This window comes from Gouania willdenowi, chromosome 6 (assembly GCF_900634775.1).
Source record: "Gouania willdenowi chromosome 6, fGouWil2.1, whole genome shotgun sequence".
NCBI lineage: Eukaryota > Metazoa > Chordata > Actinopteri > Blenniiformes > Gobiesocidae > Gouania > Gouania willdenowi.
In genome coordinates this window covers 60,482,321-60,501,303 of record NC_041049.1, presented here as the reverse complement: position 1 = coordinate 60,501,303, position 18,983 = coordinate 60,482,321, and the positions used below count along the sequence as shown (strand labels likewise).

Here is an 18,983-nt window from a genome sequence, read left to right as displayed (position 1 = left end):
TTGGTCACTCTTAACTGCTTTCGGCCCAATTTCTGTTGCGTTTCCATTGCTGGTATTGGCTCTACATGGCTCGGCACAGGCAGGAATGATTTCCTGTGGCGTTCTGTGGAGCACCGTGGTGGAATCAGCCTGGTGCTGAAGGTGCTTCTGTGGTTGACCAGCACATCATGGAGTGGGTGGGACTCATTGACCGAGATGGCCTTCACCTTGGACAGGCTCCTCCTCTCTGTCACCACTGTCAGAGAGTCCAGTTTAATCCCCACAACGTCACTGGCCTTGCGGGTGAGTCTGTTGAGTCTGTTGGCGTCTGCGACCCTCAGTCTGCTCGCCCAGCAAACAACAGCGTAGAGAATCGCACTCGCCACAACAGACTCGTAAAACATCCTCAGCATTTTCCTGCAGATGTTGAAGGACCTCAGTCATCTCAGAAAATAGAGGCGGCTTTGGCCCTTCCTATAGAGTGAGTCAGTGTTCCTCCCCCAGTCCAGTTTATTGTCAATCACCACTCCCAGGTATTTGTACTAGTGTCCACGTTGACCCCCTGGATGGAGACAGGGCTGACCACCATCTTGGTTCTCCTCAGGTCCACAATCAGCTCCTTAGTCTTTGTCACACTGAGCTGTAGATGGTTCCGCTCACACCATGTGACAAAGCTGTCCACAGCAGCCCTGTACTCCACCTTGTACCCCTCCCTGATACATCCAACCACCGCAGAGTCACCCGACAACTTCTGCAGATGACAGGTCTCAGTGCAGTAGTTGAAGTCCCTGGTGTAGGTAGTGAAGAGGAGGGGAGAAAGGACTGTCCCATGAGGGGCCCCGGTGTTGCTGACCACTTTGTCAGACACACAGTGTCGCAGGAGTACATAGTGTGAAAACGAGCCATTAGTCACTTGACACTCTTTTCTTACCATGTTTTTGTCATTTTTGGACCATTTTGGGCCACCTGGTACCATGTCTGCCTCCACTTGCTCATCAAAAATAAAAAAAAACAAAAAACATTGCTTGCAGGACTGGCCCACTTAGGTCGACGGCCCACCCGGACGATGCCCGATATGAGAGATGGCCAGTCCACCTCTGTGTTAAAGGCAAGTCTTTTGAGTACTTTAATGTAAATTTGGCCTCCATGGATCAGACTTGCTCGTCCAGAACTTTCCACAAACATTTCAATGTAACAATATCAAGTAAAAATGTTAAAAAGGGTCCATGTCACAGCAACAGGAACCTTTAGTGTCAAGGCCCTCCAAAGGGATGATTTGAGGGAATTATCCATTTCTTATCAGCACCCCCCCCCCACCCCAATGTAACAATGCCACTGTGTGCATCCTCTGCAGTGGGACGCACACCCACCCCTCACCCACATGTGAGATGCTGTTGTTTTGTCCCGTCCCTCCCCCCCACAGCTGGAGCATCTCCCTCTACACCCCTCTGCCCCTCTGCTTTCCCTCCATTCAACCAAACAACGCCTCCGTTCTTCCACACACACTAAGCACGGGATTGTTTCAGAAAACAAGCAAGAATGAGAGACAGATAGAGGACAATGAAACAGCTGGCTGTGTTGAAGCAGTTCATTTTAGATTTGTGTGTATGTCTTATCTCATATAGCTATGTTATCGCTGTGTGTGTGTACACAAGTGTGTGTGTGTCACACTTACACAAATCTTCCATGCTGTGTGGAAGTATAAGGTTTGTGAACAAACTGCTGTTCCCTCATAGAGAGATCATTGTAATACATGTCAGGACTTATTAGATAGGGTGCCCTTAAAAATAATTCACTGGGTGAATGTAATTTCATCTTTTATCTTTATTTTATCCATCCATCCATTTTCTCACCCACTCATTCCCGTTTATCAGGGTTGCGGGGGTCTGCCAGTGCCAATCTCCGGCTCTCATTGGGCTCTGGGCGGGGGTACACCCTGGACAGGTCCCCAGTTTATTTTATCCAAATAAATGAAATAATTGATCATTCCATTGTCTCACCTGAACACTGCACATTTGTTGGTGGGAAGTTTTGCATGTTCACATTAATCCAATTTACCTTTTAGACCAATGGTTCTCAAAGCCCAGGTCCCCCCTTCGTCCGACTACAACATTTTGCTCAGAATACTATGAAAAAACAACTATAAAGCATAAAGATGGATGAATGAGTGATAAAAACACATTTTAAATATTCAAAGTTTGTAAAAAAAATAATAAAATAAAATAAAGTGAATGAAATAATTTAGTACACGTACCCCCTTTTGGGGAAGAACTGCTTTAGAGAATACAAATCTTTGTAGTTACTTTAATTCACTTAAAATAGTTTCTGTTTAGTTTACATTGGTGCAAAAAATAAATAAATTCAGTCAACTTTTTGTGTTTTTGCTTTACGTTTAAATCACAAATTGTCCACCAAAATGTATGCTATAGTAGAGGGGTCTGCAACCTGCGGCTCTGGAGCCTCATGTGGCTCTTTGACTCTTTTGTAATGGCTCCCCATAGTTTTCATAAATAATTATTTTCTTACAGAGGGTATTAATGATTAATGATTTTGACACCAAATAAAATCACGATATAACGATTTGTCAACCTAAAAATAAATCACATGGTGCAATAACTCTACCACCTTCGTACTTAAGTAGGATAGCTGACTCAACTAAAAGACTATTCTGGAAGTGAACATGCATTTTAATTGTGTGGGAACAGATTCATTTAAATGCATTATGCATGATTGGTGTGGCAAGAAATGAGCAGTTAGCATGTGTTGACTGACATTATGTGTTATCAAATTCAAGTTATTTTTTGTAGCCCTTCAAATACATTATCTAAAAAAAACATTTTTTACTTAACATTATCCGATATCATTTTAACTGTATAGAATTTTTGACACTATGTTTAAAAAGTTAGTTTTTTCGGCACCGGAAGGACTTTAATCCAGGTGAGACGAGACAAAAATGGCTCTTTTGAGAGTAAAGGTTGCAGACCATTGTACATTAATTTTATATGACATTAACATACAATTCATACGTTAACAGAAATGCACAGAGACCAGTCAGTAGCTGGTTCATAACTAATCACTGCTGAACTTGGCTGTTGATGAAAGTCAAACAAACAGTGGCTGAAACCTGAGAACTGGTTTGATCTAAAGTGTTTATAGTAGAACAATGGTTCTCAATGGTTCTGATTTATAAAGCGCTTTATAACCACAGACGTCGTCCCGAGAATATCAGCTCATTCACACATTCATTCACACACCAATGGGACTGAGCTGCGGAATGCGCTCGTAGACCATTGGGAGCAACTTAGGGTTCGGTGTCTTGCCCAAGGACACTTTGACACATAGACATACAGGTATAGACTGGGATCGAACCCCCAACCTCTGGATCAGAAGATGACCCCTCTATCACCCTAAAAAGTTGCAGCTGGTCCAGAACAAAGCTGCATGCGTGGCTCTATGATCAGACAAACAGACAGACAGACAAACAGACAGACAGACAGACAAACAGACAGACAGACAGACAAACAGACAGACAGACAGACAGACAGACAGATAGATAGACAGATAGATAGATAGATAGATAGATAGATACATAGATAGATAGACAGATAGATAGATACATAGACAGATAGATAGACAAATACACAAACAACCATTCTATTATTGAACACTTTAGCAGCGAGAAGCATTTACAGTAAGACAGCGATATATAAAAACTGTTCCTTTATCTGCTCATTCTTTATTTGTATGTGTTCTGTATCTGTATATGTATATGTTCTGTAATTTCTATGTTCTGTGTCTGTATATGTATATGTATATGTATCTGTATCTGTTCTGTAATTTCTATGTTCTGTATCTGTATATGTATATGTATATGTTCTGTATCTGTATCTGTTCTGTAATTTCTATGTTCTGTATCTGTATATGTATATGTTCTGTATCTGTATATGTATATGTTCTGTAATTTCTATGTTCTGTATCTGTATCTGTATATGTTCTGTAATTTCTATGTTCTGTGTCTGTATATGTATATGTTCTGTATCTGTATCTGTTCTGTAATTTCTATGTTCTGTATCTGTATATGTATATGTTCTGTATCTGTATATGTATATGTTCTGTAATTTCTATGTTCTGTATCTGTATCTGTATATGTTCTGTAATTTCTATGTTCTGTGTCTGTATATGTATATGTTCTGTATCTGTATCTGTTCTGTAATTTCTATGTTCTGTATCTGTATATGTATATGTTCTGTATCTGTATATGTATATGTTCTGTAATTTCTATGTTCTGTGTCTGTATATGTATATGTTCTGTAATTTCTATGTTCTGTATCTGTATCTGTATATGTTCTGTAATTTCTATGTTCTGTGTCTGTATATGTATATGTTCTGTATCTGTATCTGTTCTGTAATTTCTATGTTCTGTATCTGTATATGTATATGTATATGTTCTGTATCTGTATCTGTATATGTTCTGTAATTTCTATGTTCTGTATCTGTATCTGTATATGTTCTGTATCTGTATATGTATATGTTCTCTAAATTCTATGTTCTGTATCTGTATATGTTCTGTAATTTCTATATTCTGTATCTGTATATGTATATGTTCTGTATCTGTATATGTTCTGTAATTTCTATGTTCTGTATCTGTATCTGTATATGTTCTGTATCTGTATCTGTATCTGTTCTGTAATTTCTATGTTCTGTATCTGTATATGTATATGTTCTGTATCTGTATATGTTCTGTAATTTCTATGTTCTGTATCTGTATATGTATATGTTCTGTATCTGTATCTGTATATGTTCTGTATCTGTATATGTTCTGTATCTGTATCTGTATCTGTTCTGTAATTTCTATGTTCTGTATCTCCTGATGGCAGCAGTTTGAACAAGTTATGATTTTCCTCTTGTAGATTTTTAAGTTTGTACTTTGGAGTCTGTATTTTAAGGCCTTTATTTTCTACTTTTTTCTACTGTTTTTCTATGAATGTTTTTCTTTAAAAGAGGGATTTTATTTTCCATGATATCTGCAGCAGGTAGACATAGAAAAGTGTGAAATAGACAGTTTGGTAAATGACAGTAATGGCTACATATTAAAGTCTTCATTAACAAACCATGAGACTGACTGACTAGTACACTGCTCCTTTTGATTGACAGGACATGTGAAACACTGAGTTCTCCTTTTGTCTATGAATGAAATCAAACCTGCTGCTGTTTGGAAAAGGATTGAATTATTGATGTGTGCAGCATTCATACATGTGATACTCTACCCCATGAACAAATGGCTTTGCATGCTATCTTTTCCCTTTAGGATTCCTATATAAACAATAGTCCAATGTTTCATCTGGGCTAACAGTTCATCACTGTGGAGCTCAGATTTATCAGGGTTACGTGGATTTAAAAAAAATAATAATCCCCTGGCAAACCAAGTGGACTCGTTGTGATATAATCTATTTTTACCCACAATATTCTTCTTTTATTCTGGTCATTTTCAAAAGTAAACACAAGTAAATATGAGTGTTTGCCTTAAATTGTATTTTTCCTCAAATGGACTGGATAACCTGAATATCCTACCATGTCAACCAGGGTTGGGGTCAATTACTGTACATTTTTCAGTTACAATTACGTATTCAATTATCCGTGTTCAATAACAATTCAATTATGATGATAGTGAGCAGCATTTTTTCCAATTACAATTGATTTACAATTATTTTTTATCCCTTACTAAAGTCCAATTACAACTAATCACAATTGCTGAGCCTGAAATAAATAACTATAAATGTTTAACTTGTGTTAGCATCTCTGATGCTAACGGGTCCTGAATCTCAAAATAAACTAAAAACTATATATCATCTGATTTATTTCCTATCTATTGGTTACCTTGTTAGGCTTCCTAATCAATGAAAATATAGTGTCACGGCAAATTTGCGGTTGACCTCATTTGGAGACATGATTTATTGCTCTGGTTGAATGATGGAGTCCAGGCGAGGCATTGATGATTTTATAAAAAAGGTTTATTATAAAATTAAATAAAAAAGGAGTAAAAAAGAAGCTTCCATCCTGAAAGAATGAAAGGCAAAAGGCTCGTGGCAGAGCAAAAAGGCAAGACCCACTCTAACTAACAGTTTCACAGCTTAAGCTTTTATACAGATAACAGAAAAAGTTCCACCCTGAGGTGAGGAGAAGGAGGCAGTCAGATGCCCAGCAGTGGAAACATTTGAGGATGATGAAGACGTGTATATTATGAGGAAGATTGGGCGCCACTCTTATCTGTCCTTGATAGTGTGTGTGCGTGTATATCTGCATGTGAGTTTGAGTTTGGCCTTCAGCAGAGACTCTGTTGCACTGAGTACAATACGATCTGTACTGTTTAATCTAACATGATTCAGCTGTTCAAAAGTGCAAAGAGTAATGGAGTCATCATGTATTAAAACATGACAAATTGTACACATGAACACACATTTGACGATATTATGATGAATATAAAAATTGCCATAACAATCGGTTTTAATAATTTTGGTGTGGACGTCTGAGCCTTTTTTTGTGTCAATATACCCCTAGATTTACATTTTTTTTTTAAAGGGTAAACATTAAAACATATTTTAATAATTGTTAACTACACATGTGTAGAACTGTACATACAACTGTAACATGGTTCCCAAGTTTTGCGTTAAATTACATTATTGCCAATTTTGATAGAATTTTCATGGCAATTACAATTACAAAGTCAATTATCTGAAAAGTTACAATTACAATTATAAATTACGCCATAATTGTAATTAATTATCAACTGCCCAATTGAAATTATAATTGATGGTCTTGAGGTAGAACCCTCTTTCAGTGTAAATATATTACACAAATGTGTATGATAATGTTTCATTATTTTCATCTGTATAAATATGCACAAGTATTTTTGTTGATTTAATGCTTTTAATGTTTTTATTGTCTCTGTTTAACATTATTATGTGTTTATTGTTGATTAATATTTATTGTTGCACTGATTAAATTTGTTGTAAAAATAAATTGGCTTTGCCTTGTTTAAATCTTTTTTGAAAAGGGGAAAATGTCGTAGAATGAATATGTTTGTTTCTAAACCGTCCAGTAGAGGGCAGAGCTGTTCATAAAAACAATCAGTTTCAGTCTTAAGTTTGTCCTAAAGTTTCTTGTTGTGAGAGTTTTACACCTTTGTTGTAGTTTTCATTTATTGTGTCAGTCATTTTAATCAACCTCCCAAACCACAGCTTTCACTAAACCACAGGTGAGTATATTTCTAAATCACAATTTTTACTTGTATTCAAGTATGTTTTAAAGGAAGTAAAGTTATTCATTATATATATACACCCAACTGTTACTGAGTAAATTATTATTTTCTTGGTTTAAAGTTGGGCTGCACAATTAATCAAATTTTAATCGTGATCACACAATTTTGTGATCACGATTAAAATAACCTGATCGTCGGCAAAATGTATTCTGTTATAGTGTATTTATTCAGTTAGCCTTTGGTACATTTTGAATTCTTGGGTTTATTTTATTTTTTGTAATCATTTTTCTTTAATTATAAATCTATTTCAAAGCTGAATTTTGCTCTGTAAACTGTACTGATCTTGTTTCTTTAAAAGCAGTGCCTGAAAACACAGATTTTTCCCAAATATGATAAATAATTGTTATTATAATTGTGATTGCAATATTGATTAAAAATAATCGTGATTATCATTTTGGCCATAATCGTGCAGCCCGAGTTAAAAATGATCAACAGACAACAGAAAAAAATGAAATGACCAGATTACAATTAAATGCATCTCATTATAGCCGACCAATCAGATTAAACGTAATGCACGGCGCCAAAACAGCATTGAATTTTCTCAGTTTTAGAGTTCATATATGTATCTACACTTAGAGCCTGAGGATCTCTTTGTTTTGAATTGATTTCATTGGTTTTATTTTAATTTAAAAATAATAATTGTACATTTTGACAAACCTTTTATTTGGTCTCTCTCTTTTTTTCCGCCTGCTCATGATTTCAGTCACGATTTACAACGTTATCTCTGACCTTACTTCACCCAAACAGATGATTTATTGACTCTATCCAAAGTTAATGATCAAACCTATTCACATGGTTACCAAGGTAACCAACTTCTAAACAAATCCCATTTGACAGAGCCCTCACTTCACTAAAAGCAGGAAGTTGATAACACTAAGAGGAGTCGAGTTGATGTTTAATTTCTTTCAAAGATGGATATTTAAAGTGCAGTTGTGTACATTGAGTTACATGTAATAAAGGTCATTTCAGATCCTTTGGGTGGATTGTTTTGTTTGTGGTTTTGTGAGAACTCAGAAAGTAGGAACGTACGTATAAGATCCTGGAATGCAATCGGTGAGTTACCACAACTCACCTCATTTACCAAAAATCTCAAAGCAATTCAGGCTATATTGGAACATTTGAACTGTGATCATAATTCTTTGTGATTTTTTATTTTTTCAAGGAAAAGTTGTTCTTGCATTCTACATCATTTGTTTCCTAAAGTGTGTTAAAGGGTTAAGAGCATTAGCAATAGTGTAATATGTGCAATCGTTTTAAATGTTTATGTATAGATGCACCATGTCTCTCGGCTGGCCTGGGAACGTCTCGGGGTCCCCCCGGAAGAGCGGGAGGAAGTGGCCGGTGAGAGGGAAGTCTGGGCCTCCATACTGAGGATGCTGCCCCCGCGACCCGGAAACGGCTAAGCGGAAGAAGATGGATGGATGGATGGATGTATAGATGTATCGATGTATAGATGCATTGTAGACAGTGATACGTGCTATAGTGGTAAAGTAATTGTAAAGTGTCGTTGTTTCAGTCTGGTTTTCTTTTTAACTGCCAATGAGATGGAAATTAGCCTTTATGACACCTGTGTTTACATGTTAATGTCTATTAATGTATGGATTGTCCCTTTTTTAAAAATAAAAAAATAAATTAAACTACACTGAATTTATGGCACAAACTCTTTAAAAACATTGAAAAAAGAAAAAAACCTGCAGGATTTCAACTCCTCATATGTTTAAACACATATAGGTAATTAAAATAAAATCTAAATGATAAAATGCTTTCATAAAAAGCCTTTCTGCCCCATTATGTGTATGTATTCTATGAATAATAATAATATGTAGATTCCTAAACTACGTTACGGACTAACTAGCCCTAACCCTAAACTTTATTACAGACTAACTAATCTTAACTCTAACCCTAAACTACATTACGCACTAACTAACTCTAACCCTAAACTTTATTACAGACTAACTAATCCTAACTCTAACCCTAAACTATGTTACGGACTAACTAATCCTAATTCTAACCCTAAACTATGTTACAGATTAACTAATCCTAACTCTAACCCTAAACTACGTTACGGACTAACTAATCCTAACTCTAACCCTAAACTACGTTACGGACTAACTAATCCTAACTCTAACCCTAAACTACGTTACGGATTTACTAATCCTAACTCTAACCCTAAACTATGTTACGGACTAACTAATCCTAACTCTAACCCTAAACTATGTTACGGACTAACTAACTCTAACCCTAAACTATGTGATGGACTAACTCACACTAACCCTAACCCTAACTTTCTGAGGTGGATTTCAATTTCTTGCCACCGTGAATTCGTACTTGTATCGTTTGTTCTGCCATTTTTTGTCTGACTCTGTAAGGAATGGTCACATGACCTCCGGTAACGTGATTGGACACATACGAATAGCACCGGGGGTTGTCCGTACGTCTACATACGCCTTAGGCACTTTGTTGAATTAAACATGTCAATCTTCACCTTCATCACCATTTTCATATCAGGCTGAATCAGTGATTTAGTTCTGTTAAATTATTCAGTGTCACTATCATAATTACTATAGGTATTGTTGTTGAATGAATATGCTCTGCATTTTAAATAGAAAAAAGTATTGTACATTTATTTGTACATTATTCTGTTCAGAGTTCTTTGTTTTCTGAATAATATTTCGAGGGAACTTTGTGTGTTTTTAACAGTTATTACTGATAATGTTAAAAACACTGGACAAATGAAGGATGTGCCATTATAAACAGGACGTTGTGGCTGGTTTGGCCTGTGAACCTTGTGTTGACACCTGTGTGGTATCTGTGTAGCTCCGCCCCTCAGGTTGAGTTACCTGCAGAGTGCAGACTCACCTGCTGTCACCGCAGCAGACGGAGGTTCACTCTCTGTGTTCACATAAAGAAGCTGTTTCAGCGTAAATGCTACAGTCTACGATGGCAGGTTGACGTGGGTCAAGGCGTTGTTTCTCCACAGCTGTCACCCTACGCACCCAAACCCAAGCAGGAAAACAACGCAGTAAGTCACTGTCATGGGTTAAGGCTCTGTTTGTCTAAACCGTCTCTTCCTGCTCTTCATTTGTGTGTTTAAAAGAAACTGTTGCATGTGAGGACACAGGTTGTTTCATGGAACTGGTCCCAGTTTGCTGGTAATCCTGAACTTGTTTGATCTCAGTGAAGTTAGTCCTTTGTTGTGTGGTTAGACGTCTCTTTGTGTGAATCATTCTAAAACAATGCTGCGACATATTAAAAGGGTGTGCACAAGTATGCATCAATGCTGGTGAATTCATGATGAGTGTAGCTTTGTAATGGGATCAAGTGGATTGAATAAGAATAAGATCAGGAGGTCACATGGTTATGGGAATGATTGACTGATCAATATAGTCATGTTCTAGTAAAATTAAGGTGGAAGTAGCTGAGCTTGTTTATCTTTGCACATGCACATGCCCATCCAGCCATCCTCTACATTAGTGGTGTCCAAACTACAGTCTGTGGACCATATGTGACTTGCCAAGTATGGGTTGAGACATAAAATGTGTCGTACACTAGTCATACTCCCATGATGCATTGCGAACAGAATGTAAAATGGTTCTGGGACCGGCTTCAAGCTAAAAATCAAACATCTATTGACCCATTTTCTGACTCACTTGTTCATGTTTTCAGGGTGGTGTGGGTCTGCTGGTGCCCATCTCCAGCTCTCAATAAGTGTTAGGCAGCGCTACCTCAAGTTGAGGGTTTTTCACAGCAATTTTTAGATGAAATTTGAATTTTGGCAGTCTTCACAAACAAAAAAATACAGTCCAAACAATTCATCCACCGAAAGGGTGTAGGTTGAAGCTAAGCTCATACACACCTACCCCGCCACAACAAAACAAAACAACGTTCTATACACAAAATGTATTTAACTTATATTATTGTTTTCACAAGTCCATGGTTCTCGACCGGAAAAAGGTGGAGTGCCTTCTCCGGGTTGGAGATGAGGTTCTGCCCCAGGTGGAGGAGTTCAAGTACCTCGGGGTTTTGTTCACGAGTGAGGGAAGGATGGAGCGAGAGATCGACAGGCGGATTGGTGCGGCGTCTGCAGTGATGCGGAGTCTGCACCGGTCCGTCATTGTAAAAAGGGAGCTGAGCCAAAAAGCGAAGCTCTCGATTTACAGGTCGGTCTACGTTCCAACCCTCACCTATGGTCATGAGCTTTGGGTCATGACCGAAAGAACAAGATCACGGGTACAAGCGGCCGAAATGAGTTTCCTCCGTAGGGTGGCTGGGCTCTCCCTTAGAGAGGGTGAGAAGCTCAGTCATTCGGGAGGGGCTCAAAGTAGAGTCGCTGCTCCTCCACATTGAGAAGTGCCAGAATAGGTGGCTCGGGCACCTAATTAGGATGCCCCCTGAACGCCTCCCTAGTGAGGCGTTCAGGGCACGTCCCTCCGGAAGGTGGCCCCGGGGAAGACCCAGGACACGCTGGAGAGACTATGTCTCTCGGCTGGCCTGGGAACGTCTCGGGGTCCCCCCGGAAGAGCTGGAGGAAGTGGCCGGGGAGAGGGAAGTCTGGGCCTCCCTACTGAGGATGCTGCCCCTGCGACCCGGAAACGGCTAAGCGGAAGAAGATGGATGGATGGATGGATGGATACTGTTTTCACAACATACATTAAATATATATTCTGCACAAGTGATATATATATATATATATATATATACAGTTTATACATTCACATCAAACATATATACATACGTAAACATGAATGTATATGACATGTACATAATATTAATATTATACTATTTCATATTTACGGCACACATTTCATCAATTAAATTTAGAGTGGCATAATATCAATGAACAAAGTTTAAGTATTAATATATTTTATACCATTATATACATATTATATATTATTGCTGTCCTAGGATAACGATATATGATTTAAAAAGCTTTTTTTGTTGGTGCTTCTCTTTCTAAAAATCTTTTCTGCAACCGTTTTGGAAGTGAACCTTTATTTGCTTTATAAATCATTTGGACAGTTTTGAGTTGAATGAGTTTTAAATCTGGTGTTTTTATGAATATTCCACGTGTGCGTTCTCTGTATCCTGCGTTATGTATCTGTCTGATGGCTCTTTTTTGCATTATGATTAACGCTTGGATGTTCGTCATGTATGTATGTATGTATTTTCCCCAAACTTCTAGACAATAACTCAGATATGGTAAAGATTAGAAATAGATTAATTAGATCAAACAAATACAGAGCAGAATCGCCGAATTCTTTTAATCTCCTGATAGCACTAATAAATAAATTAGTAAATAAATACAGTGATTTATGAATGGAAAAGTGCAGGTTTGATGAATCAGAATTTGTTTTGGCGCTACTCATTTTCTAATTTGGTTTAAAACAGAGGCCTATATACTGGCTATCTGACTCTAACCAGACATTCACAATCCAGATCAGATGTACCATAAAGCTGGTTATTAAATAATAATGATAAGAAGAATTAATTTAACTCGGTGGTTTCCAATTTGGATCAGTGTGTGTGCTCACATAAAACATCAATTGCCAACATGGAAAAACCCTGCAGAGCAGCTACTAAACCATAAAGGAACTGACTATTATTCTTAAAAAAAATATTAAAAAGTCAAATCCATAATCCAGGCCGAAAGCAACACTGTTGTTGTTGCAGTAAAAGCCAGAGGGAACAAATGCTGAGACTCTGTTAATGTGTACATTTGTGAGATTAAATGATAATAATTTATTAGACAATATAAAAAGACTTTGACCAGTTAGTTAAACTTTATTACTTCACAGGTGTGTTTTATTTGATTCACATAGTCCACCTAATTTACCCCAGACTTTCACAGATGGGGATGTGGGTGGAGTCTATGGCTCCAAAGCCTGTAAAAGGGATATGCTGCAACATCACAAAGGGGACATTAGTTGTACAGTGAAGCTCACAACACAACACGAAAGCAGTCTGGTAAAAAACCACGAAGAAGAGTTACGATAATGGAGGTGCATAAAAAAAAAATCCAAGAAAAAGAGTGACGCTAACGCTGGTCTCAGTGCCTGATTCTTTCCGTCACTCTTCTTCGTGGATTTCTACCGGACTGCTTTTGTGTTGTGAGCTTTGTTTTTGAGTGTGATGAGCTCTTTTATTTTATGTTGCGTTGTGCCGTTTGTCATTCAGAGTTGTGTTGTGAGCATTAACGACCACCGTAGTTTCTTACTTGCTATTGCATATAACCTGTCTTTGATACAATATGGGCAGGTGGCTGGAAAAACCGCTAATGCATAAGTAGCTGTTCTTGCATATCCACATAATCAGTCTTTTAAAATTTGCCTGTTTGATTAATTCATCTACCTGTGGAAAAAAAAAAAAAAAAAACCTGCATCGCTCACACAGTCTGCGGTACCGACTGTGAAGCGTTACATTTGGAACGACAAACGTAGGTCAGTCCGTCCGATGAATATCTACCTTTCAGTAATAATATTAATAATAACAATAATAATAATAATGCAATGGGTTTTATATAGCACTTTATCATAAACACTCAAAGCACTTTACAGAATTAAGCCATTATCTTTCACTCCACACTTAGTGGTGGTAAGCTACTATTGTAGCCACAGCTGCCCTGGGGCAGACTGACGAAAAGCGAGGATGTAACAGGATACATTAAAGAGATTGCATCTTGCCCTGAATATTCATCTCTCCCAACCACGATCTTATAATAATTGGCAGGTCATTTTCCAAGAAAACTGATTAGTCAGTAGTAGTATGTAGTTAACCAGCGTCATAGAACAGGACACACAGGTGTAATACCAGGAAGTTACCTCAATAGTAGTTAATCCAGCTTGGTCATACAGGACAAAGTTAATCACAATCTAAGCACATGGCAAGATTTTTGGGAAGTGGAAATATGTTAGAGTTGAAAACACTGAGGGGCGGATTCACTAAAGGTTTAGTGGTATTAAAACATGTGGAAACGTCACTCCACGTGCTAATAAGGGGTACAAACTTCAGGTAATCAGGACTGCCCGTCTTCAGCTCGTCACAATGCCCCCACAGTTCATTTCCATCTGATTAATATGCAAAGTAGGCAGATCTCATAATGTGGCAGTAATGATTTTAAAATATAATGCTAACAAATGTCCCGGTCTCCTCTTCTGTTTACGCGTACCGCATCATGTTTTCTCAGAGAAGTGGTCATGTGACCAGGTATGTCACAAGTCACGTTCTGTGACGTGTGTTTGCGGGAAAACGTGTTTCCATAGCGACAGATTTCAATATCGAAACATCTGAAATTCTTTTTAGTGATATTTCAGTGTTTTTTCGAAATTCGGGTGTTTCCATCACCAGTTTTTATTGCGTTATTTAGATTTTGTGCATTTCCAAGGGTAATAGAAACCCAGCTAGTGACAGAGGCTGGTTGGTTATTCAACACTAATACACAAAGTGCAGTCGGACAAAACAACTTTAAAGAAGAGTTATTCCTGCACAGTGTTCACTCTGTTATAAAGTTTAAGAGTCAGTAGTGGTGCAGCCATCGATGTGCACGTGATCAACGTGCCAGTGAAGCCTGGACGGTCACAAACGGCACACACACGTTATTCCTGCTCATTGCTCTGCAGTCAAATCTGTGACAGCCTGAGTGCATGTTGGTCAAAGTCTATTTACTGGTGTGTGGCCCCTACACAAACACACAACTCAAACACATTTCCCTTTTTCACCTGCATTTCCAAATGAAAGCAAACTCCAAAGGTTTGAACATAAGGGACGCCGATTAAAAATGAGACAAGACCAACAGCATGAGAATATCAGAGAGGGAAAGTGAACTAAAACAGGATCAACAGCTGATCACATGAGATAAATGCAAAAATACTTTCAAAACAAAAGCTTTGACGTTAGCATTATGACTTATGCTAACTACCCATTCAGAACATGAGTCCATGCAAATTAACTGAGATGATAAATTAGCCAATGGGCCACCAGTACTGATTTTCTTCTTACTTCTGCTATTGAGATGTTGCTATGGTTACCCAAAGAAGCTTGGAGCAGTCAGGTGAACGTGGCGAAACTAACGCCACATTAATTTATTTTACATAACACATTTACTCTGCTCTAAATCAAGGCAGAGTTATACATTTAAATATGTGCTGAAAACAACAATGAACTTACTTGAAGTTTGTCAATAAGTTTGTCATATGAAAATAAAGCAACCATGTGTAAATGGACATGTTTCAGCTTTATCCAGGTACAGTCCAGGCTGTTTTTGGCACAGAGGCATAAAAACACAGGTTTACCTTTTTTTAAACAGTTGATGCCCCACGGCGGCAGCTTGGCTGATGACTGCCGTGGTGTCACTATGGAGTCTGATTTATACATCCTGCCCAATGCTCCTTTAAATTTCATACACCATTTAAATATTATAATTGGAAGTCATTTAAGTTCACTGAATTTTGGTGCAATTATTGCTCCACCGCTGTGTAATCATCTCCTAATGAGGAGCTTTCATCATTCAACAAGCAGCACTTTAGTGAGAGCAGAGTGAAGGTGTGCAGAGGGTGAGAACACATGACACCCAGCTCAGCTCAGCTCAGCTCAGCTCGGCTCGGCTCTGGTTTGGTTTTAACCCTAAACCCTCCCTGTACTGCTGAAACCTGGCACTGAGCCACAGCGTGGAACTAAAGCTCCAACACAAGATGACCTCAGAGATTGGTCCGAGTAAAGGTTTTACATACTCCAGTAAACACAGTGTGGATTGCTCAATAACATTTGGTCAAAACAGTGAGATAAGAAAGTAATATATACCAGTGGTTCTCAGACTTTTTTGGCTCAAGTACCCCCTTTCTCTTGTTACTGAATCCAAGTTCAACATTTGGCTTAGAAAACGATTAAGAAACAACTATTCCATCATAATGATGGAATGAATGAGTGATAACACACATAAAAAAAAAATCATATTTTGTAAATAAGTGGAAAGAAACAGTATTTAATGCCGTGATTCCTAACCTTTTTTGGACTGTGACCCCATTTTGATATCAAGAATTTCTGGCAACCCCAAACACACTTTTTGCTGGAATTAGTTAAACTAGATTTATATTTCACAAAGTGAAAGTATAGAAATACAGTTGTTTAAGATAGTTTTTTCTTTTTAAAGAACAATAATTTCAAAAATCTTTTAATTTTTCAGATATTCCAGGCGACCTTTTTTAAACTCCAGGTGACCCCACATAAGTAGGTCCTGAATAGATACATTTCTATAGTTTTTATCATTTCCGGTCATATCACGCCTTGCCAAAGGACCAAGACTGACACTTTATTTGTAAATTTTCCTCTCTCTCTCTCTCTCAAGTACCCCACTGTAGTGCCATTGCATACCCCTAGGGTTACACGTACCCCCATTTTAGAAACACTGATATATACAATACTAAACTCAATATGAAACAAAATTGTAGTTTGTAAAAGTTAAACTAAAACATAGACTGTCATTGTCATGTTTCACCCTCTTGTGTGTGGGATCAGAAGAGGTAATCAGTTTATGATCAGCTTTGAGATAAGCTTGTGTAACCGCACACGCAGTATTTACCTTGTGCAGATGCAGCAGAGAGCAGATTTATGCTGAAGTAAATATATGGCTCATAAAGAAAACAAAACATGGCAGTTTGATAGAAAACTTGTACTGAAATGTTCCAAACCTGATTTGACACGAGGGCAGTTTCTGTTGATTGTTGTGTTGTCACTAAAAACTTCAAGGAGGGTATGTTACAAAGCAAGATCACCTTTTAATCAGTGTGTGCTGGACTACAAAGCTCGCTAACGTCTTACGGAGCTAAATCACCATGGTAACTTAGGCTGAACGACTAGACTGGTCGGCACCAGGTTTTGCTCTGGCTAGGATTTTAGCGAGTGCTAAAGTCCCGCCTCCTGATCAATCAGTTCTCTTAGAAAACGAGGTGTCCAATAAAAGGTGATGTGTGAACATGTCACTGTGTGGATCTGATCTGACAGGAAAGAAATAATATTTAGACGTCGATGCAATCTTTTCATTTTCCGATGACATCCTTTAGGAAATATATAGATTTATATCTGATGAACTGATCTATAGTCAGCTGATGAAGCATGTGTCTCCATCCGTATGCACGGACGGGTGAAGTCATAAGAATTCATTAATAAATAACTCATCATAATCAGCTGACTCTGTGAATGCTAATGGCCGACTCTGTGCAATAACCCATTCAATGGATTAATATCATAAATAATCTCACGCTTTTACGCATTCACAGTGTCAGCAGCTTCCTGCCTGTGTTCTTTCCTTCCTGCCTTTTCCGTAACAACAGTGTTGTTTTTGGTCTGAATTATGGATTTTAATTATTCATAATTTTAAACTTAAGCAACACCTAACCATGGTCAGGACCAAGTTATGAAGTGGATCAGATCTGAGTTTTCTCCATTGTAGTGATTGGTCAGACGTGGCAATCTCCACCCCTTTCATGTGAACGCGCACGTACAGAGGCTGAAAACACTTGGCTTAAATTAGCGAGTTGTGATTGACCATCGTCAGACAGCTCCTCTCTGACAGGGAAGTTTGTTTGGTTAGTTGAAGCCCGCTAACGGAGATTAATCCAGGATGTAATTATCTAGATTCGTAGCATAGGGCCTAATGCCAGTTAGTGACACAAGATCCTCACCTTTTGGCCACAGTAAATAATACAAATAGTATCAGCTGCTTCCAGTCATAAGGGACAATACATTCACTGGACTTAGTCTGTCACCACCTGGATTTACCTATGCAAATAGGTGAGAGCCTCCAATTGGATAATTACTGGCTGGGTGATTGTGTTTCAGCTGGCAACAAGTTATTTAACCCTAACTGATGCAGTGAATAGCTTCTCATTTGTTAAACAAATGTTAAAACACATCCTGTGGTTGTGGAAAAGATGGTTCAAGTTATTGACATGCATCAAGCAGAGGAAACATCTAAGGAGCTGTAAAAACTACTAAAACCTGCTTAAAAACTGTCCAAAATCTTCAAGGATGGGATAGTTAGCAAAAAAATCTTGAATGATCTGTTATCACCTAAACGTTTGATAAAATTAAATAATGGGGAATTTGAACTAAGAGCAATTCCACATGCTAAAATGTCAGGGGAACTTAAGGAACTAAACATCTTTTAGCCTTAAAAGGCCAGTATTATGCTACTTTTCACCCATCTCCATTTGTTCTCAGAACCCCAACAACATAATATATTCCCAAACTCGCCTGTTTTCTAGAGTTTTAGCCTCTGAAAAGTCACTTTCAGAGCGCTCCTAAAAACAGACTGTTTTGGGGCCTTCATGCATATGCATGAGTGGGCGTAAACACACGCTCTGCTCCAGCGTGTGTTAATCACAGCAGCAGCAGCATCGTTAAATCATTAACAGTCAGGAATAGTCAATTTAAGACAATATTCCATTATTTTGTCCGACCGCTGCATTGTATTGGGTCAGATCATCCCATAAAGGTGATACAAGGCAGTATAACGGCTACTAAAAATGGAACTGATTATAACCGCTCGCTCTGCACCGCAGGGAAGTAAACTCTCAACTATCAGCTGAGTCAGCTGTTTTAAACACTCACAGGAGCTGGTACGTCACTTTCCTTTCATCCTCACCTCCTATGACCAGAGAAATAGTCCATTAAAGACGATAGTCCATTGTTT

General features: G+C 38.1%; 1 protein-coding gene across 2 annotated transcripts in view; it reads left to right on the top strand.

Annotated features, from left to right (window-relative positions):
* Window positions 1-10,131: 10,131 nt before the first annotated feature.
* The window catches only part of eps8l2 (EPS8 signaling adaptor L2), a 44,783-nt gene continuing 35,931 nt past the window's right edge, over window positions 10,132-18,983 (top strand). For both annotated transcript variants that reach the window (XM_028449240.1, XM_028449239.1), the window contains exon 1: window positions 10,132-10,319. The gene's annotated coding sequence lies outside the window, so the exon portion shown is untranslated. The remainder of the gene's footprint in view (window positions 10,320-18,983) is intronic.